Below are 18,551 nucleotides of genomic sequence, written 5' to 3'. Positions count from 1 at the left end.
ATTTATTAAATTTATATTTAAGTATTTTATTTTGGGATGTTGCTCATATAAATGATGTTATGTTTTTAATGTGAAATTCCACTTATTCATTCCTGGTACAGCTGACTCATAATGCTTTGATTTACAACATTTCAACTTTATGATAGTGTGAAAGTGATTGTCACTTTTTAGAATCCATACTTCAACTTATGAATTTTGGTCTTTTCCATGGCTAGGGATATGATACTTTTATGATGCTCGGTGGTGGCATTGAGCTGCAGCTTCCAGTCAGCCACATAATCATGAAGGCAAACAACTGATAGTCTACAGGGTACTGTATTGCCAGTGTTTTTTTTTGATATAGGTATTAAATAAATTACATGAGATATTCAACACTTTATTATAAAATGGGCTTGGTGTTAGATGATTTTACCCAACTGTAGGCTTGTGTAAGGAAGGATTCTTGGATTAAGCTCTGATGTTTGGTAAGTTAGGTGTATTAAATGCATTTTGACTTATGATATTTTCAACTTACCATGGAATCTGTCAGGATATAACCCTGTCATATGTAAAGGAACATCTTTAACCAATATGCTAGTCAAGCTAGGTTAGCATATGCTGCAATGAAAGCAATCCCCTATCCATGGCTTAAAACACAAAAAATTTATTTTTTTTATCAAGTCCATGTCTTCCAGGGCAAATTGCCTTTCCATAAAAGGCTTAGCATTACACATTAGCACAGACGCCGGCCACATTGATTGTTGAGACCAACAGTTAAATCTTTCTGCTGGAAGTTTATAAATCACTCTACTTATATTTCTTTGGTTGATACAAGTCACATGACTATGCCTCATTTCAGGAGGGAAAAGAAAAGTACAATCCTCCATAAAGCTGATAAAGAGAGGAGAAGTGGGTAATGCTGTTAATATGTGTGTGTGTGTGTGTGTGTGTGTGTGTGTGTTGAGAGAAAGCTTTAGTGTCTCTAAACCCGATTTGTAAGCGTTTCTTGGGTAAGTCTGACTACCACTCCATCACTCTAAAAATGAGCAACTATCTTAGAAAAGCAACTGGTTTTTTGCCTTTCACACCTGTGTTTAGAAGTTTGCCAAATTTGGCAGATAAGGAACTGGTGAATTTTTGTGAATTTCAATGATATCTGCCAGTTCTCTGCATAAGAGTGGTGATTTTTAAAATTCTAAACACATTATTTAGTGCTGATAAATAGCATCAGCTCTGTCATAGTTTGGCTGTGACAGAGTTTATATTTCCTCTTTCCTTCACTTAAGGGACAGGAGGAGTCTATTGAAGTTGATTTAGTTTTAATGAATTGGATGGATGGATGGATGGATGGATGGAGGGGTTGAGTGTGATCCATTTTCTTCTGGGGCTTACTTTTGTGGCCTGGACTGGCAGGAAGCTCTAGATTATAGCAGGTTGCTTCTCTTTTCTCCTCCTTGTGCCTACCTAAAATATTTTTGTGGAAATTCAGAATTTCTAATGATGCTTGAATTCTCTCTTATGGATTAAGTCATGTTAGGATAGCAGAATAGGGAGCTAAGTCATTTTAGGTCATCAGCTGAGTGTTTCACCTCCTTTTAAGCTAGTTTATGTATAGGTTGATCCAGGTATTTCATAGGAAGAAAGGAAGCAATTTAAATTCTCTTATTTTCCGGAGAAATTAGGTTGTATCTCAACATGATGTAAGAAAAGATACAAAAATGTGTTGGATTTATTTGTTGAGAGCAGCAAGCAAGTTCTCCTCCCTTCCTGTCATTCTGCACTACTCTAAACTCCTCATAATGCAGTAAAGTGGGAATTTTATGATATTAATATTTATTGAATAAAATGTTTGCGAGATTTTGCTAAATTTTTTAGTGCCTATTTATTATCCTGGGCAGCATTTATTTATTTATTTTTTTAAAATTTTGTTGTAGTTGGACACAATGCCTTTATTTTATTTATTTATTTTTATGTGGGGCTGAGGATCGAACCTAGCGCCTCCCACATGCTAGGCGAGCGCTCTACCACTGAGCCACAACCCCAGCCCCAGCATTTATTTAATAAAAAAAAATGTTTATTGAGAGCAAGAGGAAAGCTGGTGTGTCTGGAATGTGGGAAAGGAAAGGGCAGAGAGATCATGGATTTTTTTCCTCCTGTATTTGATATAGAGAATTTTCAGTATGGTTGGAGCGACTGCATTGATACTCTACAAAGATTGCCTTGGTTCCTCTGTGGAGAATTGAGGCTGTAGTAGATACAGAGCTATCATTTAAGAATCAACTTTGAGCCAGAGATGATCATGGCTCTGGCTGGAGTGGTGGCCAAGGATATGGAGAGAAGTGGTCAAATTTAGGACTTACAGTATTTTAAAGACAAGGTTTACAGAACTTGCTGATGGATTGTTTTGGGGGATGCAGGGAAATAAATGTGCTTGCCAGATATTTGGCCTTAGCGATTAGAAGAATGATGATGTTATTTACTCAAGGTACACTGCTGGAGGTAGGCAAAGAATTTAGTATATCAAGAGTTGAATTTGAGATACTTTTCGATGTCTTGTAGGACAGCTGACTGCAGAGAGCACTGACCTCTGAACTGGAGATTCTTTCCATCTGCTGATAAAACTCAAGTTTGAACTTAAGCCCTTGGGGCCAGATAAGACCACATAAGAGTAAATGTCAGTGGACAGGAGGTTGGGGACTGACCCTGGGTTCCCTTACATTGAGTTTGGAAAGAGGCAGAGGAAGAGAAGCTCATGAGGAAGAGGAAGAAAACCAGGAGAGCATGTGGCATTTTGTAATCTAAGTGAAGGAGGTGGGACAGACATGTTGCTTTTGAGTGGAGGAAAATGAGGACTGAACGTTGACCTTTGGATTTCATGAGGTGTGGAGGGCATTGACTAGTGGTCCTGGGGACTGTAGAGGTAGAAAGCCTTGGATAGAAGAAAGAATGAGAAGAGGGAGTGAGAGAATATCAGGGGAGCAGAGAATGCAGCATTAGCAGGAAGGAGTTTTGTGACAAAGGGGGGCTTTTTTTCCCTCCTTAACGTAGAAAAATGTATGATATAGTCTGTTTTCATGCTGATGTACGTGATCATTTAGGAAGGGAGAAAAATGGTGAGTGTTTTGTCACCTTGACACTGCTATACCACTTTAAAGACTAGTTTGGAGATGGCTGGGAAATTGGAAGTTCTATGTCCCCCACTGTCCTCAGGGAGCCCTTGAAGTTTTCATTTATTTTTCTCCTTTTGGCTTGCTTAGTCTTATTGTGTATCATGATAGATGTTTATCTTTCACATTTCTGGTAAATGGTGATTATTAGGAAGTTGAACCAATTGTGTCTGAAAAATGCAAAAGACATTTAACGGGGAATGTGTTTCCCAAGGCCCATTGTTTACCACCAAAAGGAAACCACTGACTTCTTGTTACATCAGTAAGATAAAATTATTTTGTGAACACAGAACTTCTTTTATGACTGACATTTTTCATACTGTGTTCAGATGAAATTATTTTATGAAAACAATAAGTTAATGGAAATTGTAGACTTTTGTGGGGATTTAAAGGAAGTGAAAGCTTTTTTTTTTAAATACTAATTTCTCTTCATCATATTTTAAATCTTTCTAATTGTGTAGGAGGTGGCTCTCATTTCCATTATGAAAAATATAGCTGGAGAACTTAGAAAATGTATTTTTTAATAATTTCTTGAACATATTTAAGGTGTAAGTAGATCATGTTTCACAACAATGTCTTTTGTTCCATTACAAATTCATGTTTACTAAAAAAAAAGTCCTCAGGTCAAGTTTGATAAAAACAACAAAAATTTATAGAAGATGAAGATTTAACAATAGATTTGGGCTTGCTAGAGACCAGACTTCTTGAACCATCAGTCTTCTCAGTTGAAATTTTATCCTCCACTCTTGACTTCCACTGTCCCTGACTCCTCACTCCAAAAAGCAAACAAAACCAACCTGTAAGTGTGGGGTTTCTTGTAATAGTAATAAAGTCTTCCACTTTCTGAGTATCTAAGAAACGTGCACATGGGTGACACTCTGAACAACCAGAGTTTAGACGATGCTTGGGTTATAAGTTTCGTGTACCCTGCCCCTCCACTCTCTGCCTGTTGGTCGCTGGGTTGGTTAGAGGTCAGTGACCTTGAATAGTTAAATTCTAGTTAAGGAGAGGTAATAAGGAATGAAATAGTTAAATACAAATTAGCATATGTCAGGTAGCCATAAACTCTGTGGTGAAAACAAAAATGGACATAGGGTAGTGACATGTGTGGCCTCCTTTTTTTTTTCTCTTTTGTCAATTGGGAGTCTTAATAATCTAGATTTTTGGAAGATGTGGACTTAAGTGATATGTAAAGTGCACCTAGCAGAATACCTGATAATCAAATGGATTTTACTCTCCTTTTCCCTTTCTTTCTGTAATTTGAGTCATATGCATCTCTAGTGTCGTTCACATAATATACCTCAGGTGGAGGATGTTTATATCTTGTCCTTGTGTGGTTTTGAAGGCCTTGTTGAAAGAGTACAGAACAACATAGATGAACCTTGAGGACTTTAGCTTAGTGAAATAACTCAGTCACAGAAGGACAAATGCTGATTCCAATTTAATGAGATACTTCCGGTAATCAACCTAGAGAGAGCAGAAAGGTGATTGCAGAGGCTGGGGTAGAAGGAAAGGGGAGTTACTGTGTATTGGGTATAGAGTTTCAGTTTTGCAAAATGAAAAGAGTTCCAGAGTGGCTGGTGGTGATGATTGTACAACAATTTGAGTGTACTTACTGTGCACTTAGAAATGGTTAGAATGACAAATTATATGTTACATGTATTTTATCACAGTTAAAAAAAGTAGATGGTAAGGCTATTGATTTGGTAAGCCCCTCCTCCCCCTTTCTAGTAGATATTACTGAATCAAAAAAACTAATATGAATCATGAAATAGTTTTATGGTTTAGATATGAGGTGTCCCCAAAAGCTTATGTGTGTGACAGTGCAAGAAAAAGTGAAATGATTGGGTTATGAGAGCCTTAACCTAATCAGTGCATTAATGCACTTAAATGGATTAACTGGGTGGTAACTGTAGTCAGGTAGGGTGTGACTAGAGAAGGTAAGTCACTGGAGGCATCATACCTTTGAGGGTATGTTTTGTCCCTGGTGATCAGAGCTCTATTTTCTGATTGCCATAACCTGAGCTGCTTTCTTTCTCCGTGCCCTCCTACCATGATGTTCTGCTTCACCTTGGACCCAGAGCAATGGAGTTGATAGTCTTTGGACTGAGACCTCTGAAACTGTGAGCACCAGATAAACTTTTCCTCTTCTAAAATGGTTGTTGTCTGGTCTTTTGGTTATAGCGGCAAAAATAGCTGACTAAAATAAGTGGGTTGCTGTTCTTGTATCATTAATCTATGTGAGAAATCCCATAAAATGAAAACTTGATCAGAAATTTTCATCATTTTAACTTTCAGATGTTTCGGATTTTATAAATGTTTGCTTGTAGAACAAAGAGCATAGTGTGGATGGAAAAAACATTTTCTATTGTTTTGTCAATTAAAAAATATTTATTGGGCACTCATTGTGTCGAATGAACAACAGTAACAGCATTTGCTGAGTGATATCTGCCAGCTATTGTTCTAAGTTTACACTTACCAGTACTCGTGGTATTTATAACACTTTATAATCTTCATAAAACAGCCTCAAAGGTATTCTCATTGTGCAGCTTAGAAACCTGAGGCTCTTGAGGAAGTAAGTGATTTTTACTTTGAAAATGAGTTTGGATTCCATTGCAGACACGGATTGAGGGCAGTCCAGGTGGCCGAAAGTGGATCTGGGTGAAGGGATGATTGGGATGTATTTGCACAGAGCAAAGAGCTCAGCCTGAAGTCCCGGTAATCTTTGGGAGACTGGCTAAGTGGTTTAGTCTCTTTCTTTAGAATCTTGACTCCCAGGACAGTGAGGTTTTGGATTTTAGTCTGTAGCTATCAAGAGTATGGATTTACCACACCAGTGAGTGTTGTGACCGTAGTTGTGCACTGGGAATAAATATCTGAGATGCATCAGAGTACTGAGAGAGGAGAGGTAGACACTAGTTAGCATGACCCCTTACAGTTTTCTTGGTAGGGTGTTTTAACACTGCAGTGGTTGAAGCCGGAGTGCAATGACTGGTAGTTGAAGAATAAGTTAGAAAGAAGAGGCACAAATGTGGTCATGAGAGGAAATGTAGAGTCTGTGGAGGAACATGAACGTAAGTGAGAGACTTTTTCCTGTTGTGGTTTTAAATTTTTAATTTTTTTTGCATAATATAATGGTCAACTAAATATATAGGTTTAGGTGTGAAAAGGGAGGAGTTTTTAGAGGTCTGTGTTAAAAAAGGCCTTCACAAGTGGAAGCTAAGTGCACAGGAAGGAGGGACTTCATTAGCTTTCCTTTGAATTTGAAGGGTCAACATGGGGCCACCTCTTCCTGTTCAGAGATGAGGGTATCTGAAGAGATTATAGGAACTTGAGTAGAAAAATTATCCTCTAAGAGGGAACTGACTAGGTCCATCATCACTCTTTTGAGTGTGACATAGAATGATAGTAATGCAATTTTATTTGTCTTTTATACAAATAATTTACATAGATTAGAAGCTCTCTTACAAAATATTGATTGTATAATATACTGGCATTTGGGTTGTTTAAACAGAGAATTTGTTTAAAACGGAGAGGAAACATACATACCTTAAATATTTTATGATTAACTGTATAAATGTTTATGGTTCACCAATCCGTATAGTCAAGTTTGTTTCTGTAGAATGTTTTTAGAAGGGCTTGTCTCCTAGATCATATGACTAAACTTTTATAAAGTATATCTTTTTATACTCATTTTTGATGCAATATGTAATTAAATTGCATAATTGTTGTAAATTCAACTGACATAAACATATTTTGGGACAGACACAATTTACTGCTGGTGCGGGCATGCAGCTCTGTTGGAAGAAAAATGTGATGGTGTGTCAGAGAGAATTCACTCTCACTCCCCCAAGGAAATTGAAATTCGGAAGTTGTGACTTATCTATGGTTTAGCAAGAATATGCTTTTATTTTTAAATCCATTGCTTTTCCAGAGTTGCAAGATAATAAGGAATAATGTTCAATATTCGTTAGTGGTGAAGAAGTTATAGACAGTAGCTTTTTTTTAACTTTTTTTTTTTGTGAGAGAGAGAGAGAGAATTTTTAATATTTATTTTTCAGTTTTCGGTGGACACAACATCTTTGTTTTGTATGTGGTGCTGAGGATCGAACCCGGGCTGCACGCATGCCAGGCGAGCGCGCTACCGCTTGAGCCACATCCCCAGTCCCTAGACAATAGTTTTTTAAAAAAGGAGTAGTTTTATTGAAATATAATTTTCATACCACTACAAATAACTAATTAAATTTTTTAGTTTTTAAACTCAGGGGTGCTTTACCATTAAACTGCTTCCCTGGTCCTTTTGTTTTAAATTCTGACAGGGTCTTGTTAAGTTGCTGAGACTGATCATGAATTTGCATTCATCCTGCCTCAACCTCCTGAGTCTCTGGGATTGTAAGCATGTGCCACTGCACCCAGCCAAATAACTAATTTAAAGTGCACAATTTGAGGTGGTTATGTATTTACAAAGTTGTATACTATCACCCCAATTGACTTTTAGAATGTTTTCATCCCAAAAGAAATCCTGTACTAATTAGCAGTTATTCCCCATCTTTTCTCTTTTGGCTGTAGGTGACCAGTAATCTATTTTTACTTTCTATAGAACTGCCTATTCTTGGCATTTCATATAAATGCAATCTTGTTAAATATAGGGTTTTATGAATGGCTTCATTCACTTAGCATAACATTTTAAAAATGTATCGATGTTGTAACATGTATCAGTACTTTCTTTTTGTAGCAGAGTAATATTCCATTGGGTGGGTATGCCACATTTTATTTATCCATTTATGGATTAGATGACATTTAGGTTGTTTCTACCATTTGACTATTATAAATGATTTTACTAATGAATATTTATTTTTTGTGTGGATGTCTGTTTTCATTTCTGTTGGGTGTATACCTGGGAGTAGAATTGCTGGTGTCATGTTCAACCTTTTAGGAACTGCCAGACTTCCCCAAATCACCTGTACCATTTTACATCCCCGCCAGCAGTGTCTGAGGCTCCAACCACATACTTGCTAACACTTGTTATCTGTCTTTTTGATTATAGCCATCAGTCTCAGTCAGTGTATGTTGGATTGCTACCAGTAGCAGAGAACAGTGTTCTTTTGAAGGACAAGGAAATAACTTGTCATTTGACTTTTCAGGAAAGTGACCTCATTATACTGATATAAATCAGTGTAATGATATAAATCAGAATAATCTATATACCTATATCTATCTATCTATAGGTATTTTTCTGAAAGAATATGAATTAATTTTGAGAATTATAAAAAATTAATTTTATTCGAACATTCACATTTCAGAAGTCAAAAGATACGTTCTCTCATCCTGTTTCCTTATTGTCCTTTCTAGGTAACCATTTGACCAATTTCTCATGTTATCATTACAGTGCTTTTGTATTTTTTCTTCTCTTCCCTTTTTGTTAAATGCAGACAATAAAATTTCTTTGTGTGTGGGGGTGTAGGGGATTGAACCGAGAGATGCTTAACCACTGAGCCACATTTCTAGCCCTTTTTAAAAATATATTTTATTTAGAGATAGGTTCTCCCTGAGTTGCTTAGGGCCTCGCTAAGCTGCTGAAGTTGACTTTGAACTCAAGAGCCTCCAGCCTCAGCCTTCCAAGCCGCTGGGCTTATAGGCATGTGCCACCACACCAAACCAATAACATTTTTTAAAAACACAGAATATAGCATGTTATTTGTACCTTGCTTATTTAATATAGTCTAGTGATCTTCCTCTCTCATTTTATGGCTGCTTGGAATCTCCTTTTATGAATTCCATAGGTGATTTTACCAATCTTCTTGGGTTTTTCATGTTTCACTTTTACAAGTAATACCATAATAATCTTGCTGTACAACTGTCTTTCTGCAAGTGTCAGTTTTATTTGTAAAATGGTTTCCCAGGAAGGATTTCTGGGTCAAAGAGGCAATGTATTAATCACCTTGTTGACATTGACCCTGCCACCAGCAACGGAGAACACCTGTCTCCTAGGGACCTTTTCAGAGAAAGGCTTTGTAGACACTATCATGGCCCTTGTGTCATCAAGAAGCAGGTAATTCTGATTCACATTTTCTTTAAGATAGTGAGGAGTTTGTAATCTACTCAAAAGGTTTTACAGGTAGGGAAAAACATTTAGGTTAGAACCCTTGGAAGATGAATTCTCAGTCTTTTATTTTCTCCAGATAGTTTCTCTGAAGAGTTGAGATATTTTAATTTTACTTTTTGCTGGTGATTGAACCCAGGGCCTCATGTGTGTGAGGAATGTGCTCTACCTATATGTTCCTAGCCCTGAGGAAAAATAAAAAAATTTTTTTCTTTGCTTTTGAATATTTTTTATAAGTTTGTGTGTGTGTGTGTGTGTGTGTGTGTGTGTGTGTGTGTGTATGGTGCTGGGGATTGAACCGAGGGCCTTGTGCATGCGAGTCAAACACTCTACCAACTGAGCTATATCCCCAGCCCTGTAAGCTTTTCTTGACCAAATTCTCAATTATAATTCTAATTTCGCTTGTGATATGTTATGTGACAGCTGCTAAAATGTTAACTTTGGTTTGAGGCATGGCTGTTATTAATAACCAACCATACTTCCTTCTTCTGTTTTAGATCTTCCAGCCTTCAACATTCCCTATTCTGCTCCATACATGGAGAATCACCGCTGCTTTGCCCCAGGTGCCTACTTGAGTGCCTGTAAAGTACAAGCTACAGATTGAAGAAGCTTCTAGATGGATCCTTTCCAAATTTGGTGTCTTTTCTATAAAATCTGTGCCTCAATAGTTATTTCTAAGTGGTAAGTATATGTACTTTTTTTTTTTTTTTAAAGAATAGTGGAAAATTGTAAACCAATTATTGGTTGGATTGCTTGCTTCCTTTTCTGGGCCTTCTCTTTATATACAAGCTAATACTTACACTTTTTTTCTTTTCACTGAGTTTTCCTAAATCACATCTAAAAGTAGCAGTAGCATTAGGTTTTTAGAGGCTTTAAAAGATTCTTTCCACATTACATTCTGGGTGCAGTATAATATGTAATATTTATAAAGAATAAATATAAACTATGTGAACAGCTTTATGCCTGTGTACTTTATATGTTCTCTTTAATCCCTTATTGTAAGGCTGAGGAAGTATATCCTATTACTGTCTTTTCCTATCTATTTATATTTTGAACCCATTGAATCAAGAAGATCCTCTTACCTCCTGGTGATTGCGAATTACGCACATATTTATGGAGAAAATAAGAGAGGTTTGTAATGCCAGCTCTTTTTATTGCGTGGCATTATCTGTGCCTTTTCATATTTTAACATTTTTCCTGAAGCATAGATGACAGTTAGCCAACCCATTTTCCGGGCATCGCTGAGGTTTGCTCAGAACACATCTGGGGATTTGGGGATAGAGGAGGAAAACAGCTGAAATGGAATATCTTAAAAATGAAAGGATTGAAGTAGGCTCAGGTTGAGCCAGTTAATAAATATTTGCCAAATGCCTGCTATATGTGAATGAAAATACATAGTGACATTTGTAGTAAAGAAAAGAAGTCACCAGATGGGAACTGTGGGATTAGATGAGAATGGAAGGTGGGTAGGTAGAGTAGAGAATGGGGTATATTTTGGCTCTCCTTCTCATCATTAACCACATAGTGTTCTTGAGTGCAAATGAATTAGCCTTACTAGACCTCAGTTTTCTCATCTATGAAATGAATGAATTAGACTAAATGATTTTTAAGTGTTTTGATGCTTTCCTATACTTAATGCTTTATGAAGTTAATAAACAAATTGCTAGCTTTTTTTTTTTTTTGAGGATATGTATCCTTCTATATCCTATCTGATAGATACATTTTTGTTCTATTTTCATTAAATTATGGGGAAAGACTAAGGTCCCACTATTAAAATGTTTTTCACAAAACCTTTCTGTTTTGAAGTTGATCTCTTATATTCTTTTCTTTCTACCTTCTTAGCCTTCTCTTATGACTTCTAGGACTTTCCTCCATTTGATCCAGAAGTCTTTCCATTCACGCTTGTATTGTACTATATTAATGGCTCTCATCTTGTATCCTTGCCCTGTCTTGTGTTCATTATTTTCACTTTAGTAATTGTCCATCAGTGATTCTAGTGCTAGGATCCTGTTATAGTTTGGATATGAGGTATCTCCCAAAAGCTCCTGTTAATGCAGGAATATTCAGAGGTAAAATGATTAGATTGTGAGAGTCCATCCTAGTTTAAATGGTAGCTGTAGACAGGTGGAAGGTAGGTAGGCTGTGGCTTGCTGGAGGAGGTGGATCATTGAGTGTGAGCCCTGAAAGGGTGCCTCTTCCCTGTTCCCCCCTCCCTGCCACTTCCTGACCTGCCATGAGGTGAGCTGCATTTTTCTATTGGGTTCTTCCCCCATGATGTGCTGCCTCAACTTGGGCCACCTTGAGCAGTGGATTTGGCCATCTATGGACTGAAACCTCAAACCATAAGCCCAAATACAGTTTCCCTCCCCTAAGTTGTTCTTGTTGGGTATTTCAGTCACAGTGACAAAAAATCTGATTAAAACAGATTCTTAAAAAAAAAAAAAATCAGATAGCTTCTGAAAGAAATTTAGGAGAAGAAGGGTGTGATTCTTCTGCAGTAACTGAAATTCATAAGTAAATTGGCATTGGTTTTCTAGGACTGCAACCCCCAGGTTCTGTGTACTCCTCACTCCCAACACTGCCACCTCCAACCTCATCATTACTGGGAATGCACAGGTTCATTCCTAAGGTATTGAAAAGGAGGTCTTCTTTTTTACTTCAGGATTTTTTTTTAAATGTCTGAAGAAAATTTTGCCTTATTATTTAAAATTTTCATTATGGAAAATTTAAAACATGAAAAAACAGACTAATAGCCCAATGCAGTGGCACATGCCTATAATCCCAGCAGCTCAGGAGGCTGAGGAAAGATCGCAAGTTCTGGGTCAGCCTCAGAAATTTAGAGAGACTTTGTCTCAAAAAAAAAAAAAAAAAAAAAAAAAAGGCTGGGGTTGTGGCTCAGCTGTGGAGCACTCGCCTAGCAGGTGTGAGGTGCTAGATTCGATCCTCAGCACCACATAAAAATAAATAAATAAAATAAATGTGTTCAACTACAACTAAAAAAACAAAACAAAACAAACAAAAATCCCCCAAAAGCACTGGAGATATAGGTACATGCTAGAACACCTCTGGATTCAATCCCCAATATTGCACAAAATACCAAAAATTTAACAATGACAACAAAAACACAGACTAATATAAGGAATCCCTGTGTACTCATCACCCAGTTTCAGTAATGATCAAGTCATAGGCAGATTGTTCATACATCCTGCCAACTTTCTTCTCATTCCTGTATTATTTTAAAGTAAATCCTAGATATCATATAACTTTTCATATATATACTTAAGACTCTTAGAAAATATAACCATAATACCATTATCACTATTTTAAAAAGCAAATTCCAGGGCTGAGGATATAGCTCAGTTGGTAGAGTGCTTGGCTTGCATGCACAAGGCCCTGGGTTCAATCCCCAGCACCACTAAAAGGAAAAAAAAAGAAAGTAAATTCCAGCATTACAAATGTCCAGTTAATCTTGATACTGATTCTCTGGTACATTTTAAAAACACTTGGTTTGATTGGATCAGGATGTGTATGAGCACCTCCCTTCCATTGCAGTTCGTTGATTTTTCTCAAGTTTCTTCCTCCCCTGTCCCCATTCCCCTTTTGTTTAAAGGGATCTTCCTGATTACATTCCTGTGAAGTAATTTACTCATCTGTCTTTCTATCTCCTAATAATTGATGCAGTAGTTGGACTTGATCATGTTCAAGTACAGTTTCTTTGGCCAGTCTGTGTCTTAGCAGGAATCTGGTAAGAGTCAGCCCACAACATCTAGCTGTCTGGTCTCTCTCTGTACTGAGCACCAATGGCAATTAGGTCAGGGGTTGGCAATTTTTTTTTTTTCTGTAAGTGGATAGTTAGTACATGTTTTAGGCTTTGTGGGCCAGCTGCTGTCCTCTGTTATACTGCTCAACTGCTGATGTTGATGGGAAAGCAGCCACAGACAAAACAAAAATGAACAGATGTAGTGGAGTTCTAATAGTACTTTACTTAAGAAACTAAGTGGCAGACCCCTTGCTTTAGTGCTTTTAAATCACTAGGTTTTGCAAAGTAGAGATTTTTCTTGTGTGTGTGTGTGTGTGTGTGTGTGTGTGTGTGTGTGTGTGTGTGAAGGGGGTACTGGGGATTGAATCCAGGGCTGCTCTCCACTGAGCTACATCTCTAGCCCTTCTTATTTCTTTATTTTGAGGACAGAATATCACTAAATAATCCAGGCTGACCTTGATTTTGCCATTCTTCTGCCTCAGCCTTCCAAGCCCCTGGGATCATAAGTGTGTGTCATCATGACAGGCTAAGAATTGTGGTCCTAATGACATAAGGACTAATATAGTCAGAACATTAATTACTCATTTGTTGTACTCCCAGTTAGTACATAATAGTCTCCGTGTGGGAATACTATCAAAAGTTGTCTTTCTGACTTTTTTGCTTAATACCTGGTCTGTGAGATTTTCTCCTGTTGTATGAAACAGTAGGTTTTTTTCATTGATGTACATTATTCCAATGTGACATACTGCCATTGCTCTATCCATTCTGCAGTGGAGAGCAATAATGAATCGATTTGGCATGTATATATCTTGTATATCTCTTTTGGTGGACATAATACACTTTTTTTTTTTCCTCTTGGATATATACTTAAGAATTGAATTTGCATTTTTTTTTTTTTTTGGACATAAGGTGTATTCCCTTATGTAGGAATGTTTAGTCAAAAATACTGTGTATGTACTTGTAATCTATTGCTGTCTAACAGATTACCAGATAACGTAATGGCTTGACAACACAGTAAGCATTATAACCCAAAGATGCTGTGGTCCCATTTCTTGGGGACAGCTTAGTTGAGTGCCCGTAACCCAGAGTTGATAATAAAGCTGCAATCGAGGTGTTTCTGGGGCCATATTCATCTCAAGGCTCAATTGGAGGGGGCCCAATGAGTCTTCTGGGCTATTTTCCAACACACTCATGTGATTTTTGGCAGGTTTCAGGTCCTTTATGGCTCTTGGCCAAAATTCCTTGGGTTTCTCTGTAGGGTAGCCAACATGGGTAGCTGGTTGTTAGTTTGTAGTAGGGTCAAAGGGTAAATGATTTTGCAATTTTACTAGACTTTGCCAAATTCATTGCCCCTCTTTGTGTTCTCACCAGTAATGTGGGTACCTATTTGTCTATATTTAACTTTGTCAAAAAAATACGTTGTCAAACTTTTGGGTGTTCTGTCAAATGATCTCATTGTAGGCTAATTTCCATCCCTCATCACATGTGAGATTGAATATCTTTTTATCTGGTCAAGAGGCATTTGCATTTCTTTTTCTGTTAGATGTTCATTTCTTTTTTCTTTTTCTTTCTTTCTCTTTGGTACTAGGATTTGAACCCAATGGCACTTAAACCACTGAGCCATGTCCCCCAGACCTTTATATATTTTTTTTTTATTTTGAGATAGGGTCTTGCTAAGTTGCTTAGGGCCTTGCTAAATTGCTGAAATGGCTTTGAACTTGAGATCCTACTGCCTCAGGCTCCTGAGCTCTGGGATTCTCTAGGTTTGTTGGAGTTTTCTATTTTGTAAACTCTATACAATTTTTAATGTCAACTTTTTCTATTTTCTTCTTTCTGACAGTTAAATAGATATGTTTTCTAATCCTTTTGGCTTTATTGTTTTCTCATCCTTTCCTATTAATGCTATATTTATTCTTGGGCTAAGTGACCATTTGTTATTTGATGAGTCCATGTACATAGTTTGGACCTATCCCACTAGTATTTCAGATGATAGAATTTGACTTTGTACACAAGCTTGAGTTTCCTGTCTTCCGTTTATCACATAATGGAATGACCATTTTTCTAATTGAGAAATTGAAATGACCTTTTGTGCCTTTATTTATTATTAATTCAACTAGTATTTGTTGAACACTTACCAGGTTTCACATACTGGGCTTGGCACTAGGTAACCAATATCCATCATCTCAGTTCTCAGGGAATGTTCTAACAGGGAGTCCATATTAAACAAACTCAGGTCTATGGGTGTGGTCAAATATTTCAAGAGAGATTTAAGTATTGAGACACCTTATTAGATTGGAAAGAATATAGATTGCCTTTATGACAGTTTAAATGATATTTGAACTGAAATTTGAAGGACAGTAAGGGTTAACCTGCTTAAAAAAAAAAAATCAGAGTGCCATTTTCCCGACAGGAAGCAGTGAGGAAGGATGCTGAGGCAGGAAGAGTTGAACTTCTAGGAAATGAAGATTGGTTGGGTGGGCTTGTAGGGAGAAGGGGGTGGAGGGGAGTGAGATGTCATCTTATTTGCTTGGGGAGAAAGGGCTCTCTGATTATGGTGGGTGTGGTCCGCTAGAGGGAGGGGTGTGTGTGTGTGTGTGTGTGTGTACCCATGTGCAGAAGTTGGTCAGGAGCTGGGTTGCAGACTCTGGTAGCAATTGTGAAAGGTGACAGTGCCTTGTTTGTTCAGTTCTGTTTTTTCTTTCAGTTCTACCTTGGGCCTATGCCTGTTCCCATTGGTTTTCTGTGTCCATTGCCTTATTTTAAAAAGATGTCTCTGGACTACTCCCATTTTAAAAAACTGGTCTCACTGTTTTGGTCCCTGTTCTTCATCCAAACTGCTTCATGAAATATTTAGAAATGATGGGTCCGTTCATATATTGCTTTCTCAAACTCGTGGTGGCTCCTTCATTGGGGAAGAGTGAAGTAACTGAAGGCTTTATCATTTTCTTTAGGCTTCAAGGTCTACTCTTGTGAGACTATGTCCTTTTAGGCAGCCCGAGACTGTTAGTTTTCTACCTCTTTTCTTAGCTGACCTGCAATTTCCCAACTTCAGTCATGACATCTCTGCCCCTAGAACCCTCTACCTCCTCCCTGCTTTTTTGTTGTTTCCTGAAGGCTCTGCATAGCTCCTGACTGTTCCCCTAATCCCTTTTAGATCCCTTCACTCAGATTGATTTTTTTTTTTAACCCACCTACCCTATTTTCCTTATTGATAGTCAATTCTATGGTTCACCATAGTTTTTATTAAATCAGAAACATTCATATATTTATTTGGAACTCAATTGTATATTTTTAATTTTCATAACTGATTAGGGACTCTAGACATTTATTGAGTTGTTTAAGATTAGAGAGATCAGTCATGGAAATCTCTTATAAGAAAGGCAAATCTCAAGCACGGTTTTACAGATATCATGAATAGAACCTTCAAAGAGTGACCTCATTCAGAGAGAAAAATCTCACTTGCCCTTTGAAGCAACCTTTACAGTTCTGTGCACATCAAATAATATTTATGTTCTCTATACTGGTTTGATGAAAGTATGTTTCTATGGCAGTGTCAGAGAGTTCTTATGACTTAATGGGAGTAATGACATTTGTAGAAAATTAAATGTTTGATTTCCATGGTAGCAGATAATGGCCAATAAAGTCATGAATATGTAGCATATTTAAATGTACTTCTGCTTTTATCTGAAACATCTCGTGTACTAATTGTCCACCTGGATTGCTTCTTATGTATCTTTCTAGGTCAAGTGTAAGAGTCTGCATATTGACAGAGTGCTGTACTTGATTCTCATGCTTGATTTTGTTTGTACATCAGGGCCAGCCAGTGGGTTTCTTCTGTTAAGAGAAGGGCACTGTCATTCACTGCCCCATAGCTTGCAAAATGGTTTTAGGTACTCTTTTTTTTTTTTTTAAAAGTCCTCACAGTTTTTCCTCTGTTTCCATTTCTCTTTTCCTGTCTCCCTTTCTACCTGTAAATGAATTTAATTCACATTCTCCAACTTATAATGTCTTAGCACTGTGTAACTGTACTGTATACATGTACATGTGTTGCCTCCGTATGAGGTCATTTCTCTGAAATTATAAATTATAATGATTCTTTTACAGATTTATCTTACATATGAATTTTCAGATATTAATCTAAACTTGTTTCAACTATATTAACTAATAAAAGTATTTTGATTGTATTATTTAAAAATACAATCTTAATAGAAATTTTAAATGAGTTTGTTTAAGATTAGGATACCAAGTCTTAGTTTCTGGACTATGTTTTTTAAGTTTTAAAAAAACTCTTTTGAAATATTAACTGGGTAAGTGTTTATAGGTAAAAATTGAATTTTTGGTACTGTGATCGTCAGTCATAATGCATTTAGTTTGGAGTGATGAAGGTTTTTATTTTAAAATGGAGAGTCTATAAAACCAAAAATATTCCATGTAGCTCTTGGTTTGACAGCTTTATGAAAGGCTTAAGAGATAAAGATGTCACAAGTGAAATACTGCATTCCACATAGGATTTATGTAACTAGTAGTGATGGTGAAAAACCTGGTGAGGTGGGAGAAATGACTCAGTTCCTCACTTTGCCCTCTACAAGTCTTGTTTCCTCTCCCATTTTAAGTCCCACATAAGAACTAAAGCTTCAAGTATAATCATGGCATTAATTCAGAAGCTGGATATATTAAAAGCTAAGCTTTTTTTTTTGTGTGTGTGATAGCTATATTTGTGCCATATTGGAACTTTCTACCTCCTTGTTCTAGGATGGTTTGGGAGGGCTGGTGTTGGAGCGGGTGAGTCACACCACACCACGCATTCCTCAAGGTTGTGGGCTGTGTCCTTTCCCTAGTTGTGAGCTTCACTGTCTAGAGCAGTGCCTGGAGTACAGCTGGGCTCTCCTCATCTGTTATTCTGTATCTGGCATCAGGTTTCCACAAAGCTTTAAAAATCTAGTTTTTGCCTTTTTGCTTTCCTCTGATGAATCTTCCAGGTAACATTTGCATCTAGCTTTAATGTGATTTAAATGTGTATTACACTCTTTAATGAGGAGTATAACCAGGATTGGAATATTGGTCTAGAGACAACATTTGGAAGGTTTATTCTGATGACCTTGAACTCCACTAAACTGAGCCAGGGACCAAAAATTCTTTCAACATAGAGCAGTAACAAAGTGAAAGGGGCATGTGGGGACTTGGAAGAAAAAGGCTGATTTTAGTGGAGGAATTTTCATTTTTAAACCCCACATATGGCAACTGATCTCTTGTATATTCTTGTCAGGTCTTCCCTATAATATAGTAACTATTAATATGGAATTTTACAGCTGATTGAATTATCACAGTGTTTAAACTATTAGCATTGGTCTTTGGGAAGCACTTGTTTTAGGTTGAAGATTATTTTAAGAATGTTGACTGAAACAGGGAACTGTCATTTTATAAAGTTGTTCAATGGACTTTAAGTATTTAGACATCAGAAAAGGATTGACTTAATCTTAAAATAATCTGATTTGTTGATCGTAGTATTTCCCTTTTTTTCCTATTTTTACTTCAAAAAGGT

The 18,551-nt window shown here is 37.0% G+C and overlaps 1 protein-coding gene across 1 annotated transcript in view; it reads left to right on the top strand.

Annotated features, from left to right (window-relative positions):
• Window positions 1–18,551, top strand: part of Fryl (FRY like transcription coactivator) — a 233,228-nt gene that overhangs the window by 27,227 nt on the left and 187,450 nt on the right. The window contains exon 2 of the mRNA XM_071614271.1: window positions 9,747–9,930. The gene's annotated coding sequence lies outside the window, so the exon portion shown is untranslated. The remainder of the gene's footprint in view (window positions 1–9,746; window positions 9,931–18,551) is intronic.

Source organism: Marmota flaviventris, chromosome 7, assembly GCF_047511675.1.
Source record: "Marmota flaviventris isolate mMarFla1 chromosome 7, mMarFla1.hap1, whole genome shotgun sequence".
NCBI classification, from domain to species: domain Eukaryota; kingdom Metazoa; phylum Chordata; class Mammalia; order Rodentia; family Sciuridae; genus Marmota; species Marmota flaviventris.
Note: the sequence above shows the minus strand (reverse complement) of the source record. Positions and strands in the feature narration are given on the sequence as shown.